The sequence below is a fragment of the Oncorhynchus nerka genome, unplaced genomic scaffold, assembly GCF_034236695.1.
Source record: "Oncorhynchus nerka isolate Pitt River unplaced genomic scaffold, Oner_Uvic_2.0 unplaced_scaffold_896, whole genome shotgun sequence".
NCBI classification, from domain to species: domain Eukaryota; kingdom Metazoa; phylum Chordata; class Actinopteri; order Salmoniformes; family Salmonidae; genus Oncorhynchus; species Oncorhynchus nerka.
In genome coordinates this window covers 132,239-137,183 of record NW_027040402.1, presented here as the reverse complement: position 1 = coordinate 137,183, position 4,945 = coordinate 132,239, and the positions used below count along the sequence as shown (strand labels likewise).

Here is a 4,945-nt window from a genome sequence, read left to right as displayed (position 1 = left end):
GCTCTTCGATACGGTACTGTCTCTCCAAGCTAGTCAGAAGACTTCCTGTTTGGTGTAGCAGCAGTGAGGGCTCTTCAATACGGTACTGTCTCTCCAAGCTAGTCAGAAGACTTCCTGTTTGGTGGAGCAGCAGTGAGGGCTCTTCGATACGGTACTGTCTCTCCAAGCTAGTCAGAAGACTTCCTGTTTGGTGGAGCAGCAGTGAGGGCTCTTCGATACGGTACTGTCTCTCCAAGCTAGTCAGAAGACTTCCTGTTTGGTGGAGCAGCAGTGAGGGCTCTTCGATACGGTACTCTCTCCAAGCTGGTCAGATGACTTCCTGTTTGGTGTGGCGCCATTTCCGTTCCACTTTTCTGGAAGCTTCAGGGCTGGGGTATTTTCTTGTTGTCAGGGAGCTAGTTTATTGTGACGTATGTTTTGTTTTTAGCGGTGAGACTGCATTAGGGCTATTACGTTCAGATCCGCAGTTAGGTGTGGTTAACAGATTTCTGTACTCCGACGTCCTTGACGAGGCGGAGGGAGTCTGGAAGGGCATCTAGGAATCTTTGCGTTGTCTCTTGATAAAAAAAAAATCAGACACCAAAACACACTTTTTGGTCATTGTTTCTATTCAACGTTTAATACCCCTTTTTAATTTTAGAATACAAAGCCATTTACAGTCTTCTGGGTTTATAAATATTGTTCACAAGAAGAGTTCACCTCCAAAAAAGGTTACGACTGGATCCTACACAATACTATAGATAACCACTTAGCATCGGGCTAACCACTTAGCATCGGGCTAACCACTTAGCATCGGGCTAACCACTTAGCATCGGGCTAACCACTTAGCATCGGGCTAACCAAGCTAACAACAACAATATGTGGCAAACACACACACACACACACACTCTCTCTCTCTTTCTCATTGGAACAGGCCACAGTTGTACAGTATGTCAGAGGCAGATCGGAAGGTGAGGACATCGTCGTGGAAACGCTGCAGGTCCAACCTGGCCTGCTTGACGCCCCGCCCCCCTCGACCCTTATAGGTCATAGTCAGCAGCTTGGAGCTCAGGTAGTGGAGCCACAACACATTGGAGTGGGGCTGGTAGTCACCCCACTTGTTACTGTAGGAGAGAGAGAGACAGGTTAAAGACAGACAGACAGGTTAGAGACAGACAGACAGGTTACCACCCACACCCCCCAATAACCCCCCCACCCCAACGTACCCGTTCTCCTGTCTCATGAGTCTGTAGATGTCAAACTGCAGGTCTCCATGGTAACCCCCCCACCCCAACGTACCCGTTCTCCTGTCTCATGAGTCTGTAGACAAACTGCAGGTCTCCATGGTAACCCCCCACCCCAACGTACCCGTTCTCCTGTCTCATGAGTCTGTAGATGTCAAACTGCAGGTCTCCATGGTAACCCCCCCACCCCAACGTACCCGTTCTCCTGTCTCATGAGTCTGTAGATGTCAAACTGCAGGTCTCCATGGTAACCCCCTCACCCCAACGTACCCGTTCTCCTGTCTCATGAGTCTGTAGATGTCAAACTGCAGGTCTCCATGGTAACCCCCCACCCCAACGTACCCGTTCTCCTGTCTCATGAGTCTGTAGATGTCAAACTGCAGGTCTCCATGGTAACCCCCCCACCCCAACGTACCCGTTCTCCTGTCTCATGAGTCTGTAGATGTCAAACTGCAGGTCTCCATGGTAACCCCCACCCCAACGCACCCGTTCTCCTGTCTCATGAGTCTGTAGATGTCAAACTGCAGGTCTCCATGGTAACCCCCCACCCCAACGTACCCGTTCTCCTGTCTCATGAGTCTGTAGATGTCAAACTGCAGGTCTCCATGGTAACCCCCCACCCCAACGTACCCGTTCTCCTGTCTCATGAGTCTGTAGATGTCAAACTGCAGGTCTCCATGGTAACCCCCCACACCAACGTACCCGTCTCATGAGTCTGTAGATGTCAAACTCTCCATGGTAACCCCCACCCCAACGTACCCGTTCTCCTGTCTCATGAGTCTGTACATGTCAAACTGCAGGTCTCCATGGTAACCCCCCACCCCAACGTACCCGTTCTCCTGTCTCATGAGTCTGTAGATGTCAAACTGCAGGTCTCCATGGTAACCCCCCCACCCCAACGTACCCGTTCTCCTGTCTCATGAGTCTGTAGATGTCAAACTGCAGGTCTCCATGGTAACCCCCCACCCCAACGTACCCGTTCTCCTGTCTCATGAGTCTGTAGATGTCAAACTGCAGGTCTCCATGGTAACCCCCACCCCAAAGTACCCGTTCTCCTGTCTCATGAGTCTGTAGATGTCAAACTGCAGGTCTCCATGGTAACCCCACCCCAACGTACCCGTTCTCCTGTCTCATGAGTCTGTAGATGTCAAACTGCAGGTCTCCATGGTAACCCCCCACCCCAACGTACCCGTTCTCCTGTCTCATGAGTCTGTAGATGTCAAACTGCAGGTCTCCATGGTAACCCCCCACCAACGTACCAGTTCTCCTGTCTCATGAGTCTGTAGATGTCAAACTGCAGGTCTCCATGGTAACCCCCACCCCAACGTACCCTGTTCTCCTGTCTCATGAGTCTGTAGATGTCAAACTGCAGGTCTCCATGGTAACCCCCCACCCCAACGTCCCGTTCTCCTGTCTCATGAGTCTGTAGATGTCAAACTGCAGGTCTCCATGGTAACCCCCTCACCCCAACGCACCCGACAGAGAGACAGAGAGACAGAGTTAGACTCCTGTCTCATGAGTCTGTAGATGTCAAACTGCAGGTCTCCATGGTAACCCCCACCCCAACGTGGACTCTGCTTCTCTGTCTCATGAGTCTGTAGATGTCAAACTGCAGGTCTCCATGGTAACCCCCACCCCAACGACAGACAGACAGTTCTCCTGTCTCATGAGTCTGTAGATGTCAAACTGCAGGTCTCCATGGTAACCCCCACCCCAACGTACCCGGTGTCTCAGAGTCTGTAGATGTCAAACTGCAGGTCTCCATGGTAACAGACCCCACCCCAACGGTTACAGACAGGTCTCATGAGTCTGTAGATGTCAAACTGCAGGTCTCCATGGTAACCCCCACCCCAACGTACTAGACCGTTCTCCTGTCTCATGAGTCTGTAGATGTCAAACTGCAGGTCTCCATGGTAACCCCCACCCCAACGAGGAGGTTAGAGAGAGCATCCTGTCTCATGAGTCTGTAGATGTCAAACTGCAGGTCTCCATGGTAACCCCCCCCCAACGTACCCGTTCTCCTGTCTCATGAGTCTGTAGATGTCAAACTGCAGGTCTCCATGGTAACCCCCACCCCAACGGTGGTTCTCCTGTCTCATGAGTCTGTAGATGTCAAACTGCAGGTCTCCATGGTAACCCCCCACACCAACGTACCCGTTCTCCATGGTAACCCCCCATGGAGGATACTGTAGAGAACCACCCCAACGAGAGAGGAGAGAACCAGAGAGAATCAGATATACTGTAGAGAGAAACACCCAATACCCCAATCAGATATACTGTAGGGAACCAAACACCCAATCAGATATACTGTAGAAAGAAACACCCAATCAGATATACTGTAGAGAGAAAGAGAATCAGATATTCTCCTGGTCTCATGAGTCTGTACATGTCAAACTGCAGGTCTCCATGGTAACCCCCCACCCCAACATACCCCGTTCTCCTGTCTCATGAGTCTGTAGATGTCAAACTGCAGGTCTCCATGGTAACCCCCCACCCCAACGTACCCGTTCTCCTGTCTCATGAGTCTGTAGATGTCAAACTGCAGGTCTCCATGGTAACCCCCCACCCCAACGTACCCGTTCTCCTGTCTCATGAGTCTGTAGATGTCAAACTGCAGGTCTCCATGGTAACCCCACCCCAACGCATTGCGTTCTCCTGTCTCATGAGTCTGTAGATGTCAAACTGCAGGTCTCCATGGTAACCCCCACCCCAACGTACCCGTTCTCCTGTCTCATGAGTCTGTAGATGTCAAACTGCAGGTCTCCATGGTAACCCCCACACCAACGTAACGGTAACCCCCCACCCCAATGTACCCGTTCTCCTGTCTCATGAGTCTGTAGATGTCAAACTGCAGGTCTCCATGGTAACCCCCCACCCCAACATACCCGTTCTCCTGTCTCATGAGTCTGTAGATGTCAAACTGCAGGTCTCCATGGTAACCCCCCACCCCAACGTACCCGTTCTCCTGTCTCATGAGTCTGTAGATGTCAAACTGCAGGTCTCCATGGTAACCCCCACCCCAACGTACCCCGTTCTCCTGTCTCATGAGTCTGTAGATGTCAAACTGCAGGTCTCCATGGTAACCCCCCACCCCAACGTTCCCGTTCTCCTGTCTCATGAGTCTGTAGATGTCAAACTGCAGGTCTCCATGGTAACCCCCCACCCCAACGTACCCTGTTCTCCTGTCTCATGAGTCTGTAGATGTCAAACTGCAGGTCTCCATGGTAACCCCCACCCCAACGTACCCGTTCTCCTGTCTCATGAGTCTGTAGATGTCAAACTGCAGGTCTCCATGGTAACCCCCACCCCAACGTTCCCAGTTCTCCTGTCTCATGAGTCTGTAGATGTCAAACTGCAGGTCTCCATGGTAACCCCCCACCCCAACATTACCCGTTCTCCTGTCTCATGAGTCTGTAGATGTCAAACTGCAGGTCTCCATGGTAACCCCCACCCCAACGTACCCGTTCTCCTGTCTCATGAGTCTGTAGACCTGTCTCATGAGTCTGTAGATGTCAAACTGCAGGTCTCCATGGTAACCCCCACCCCAACGTCCACTGCCCAGTTCTCCTGTCTCATGAGTCTGTAGATGTCAAACTGCAGGTCTCCATGGTAACCCCCCACCCCAACGACCCGTTCTCCTGTCTCATGAGTCTGTAGATGTCAAACTGCAGGTCTCCATGGTAACCCCCCACCCCAACGTACCCGTTCTCCTGTCTCATGAG

At 51.8% G+C, this 4,945-nt stretch overlaps 1 long non-coding RNA gene across 1 annotated transcript; it reads right to left on the bottom strand.

Annotated features, from left to right (window-relative positions):
- Positions 1-590: 590 nt before the first annotated feature.
- LOC135570924 (uncharacterized) lies at positions 591-1,256 on the bottom strand. The gene is made up of 2 exons (XR_010463605.1): positions 1,206-1,256; positions 591-1,103 (listed from the first exon to the last, which is right to left on the bottom strand). It is a non-coding gene; the product is annotated as an uncharacterized LOC135570924 (long non-coding RNA).
- Between the last annotated feature and the right edge of the window lie 3,689 nt (positions 1,257-4,945).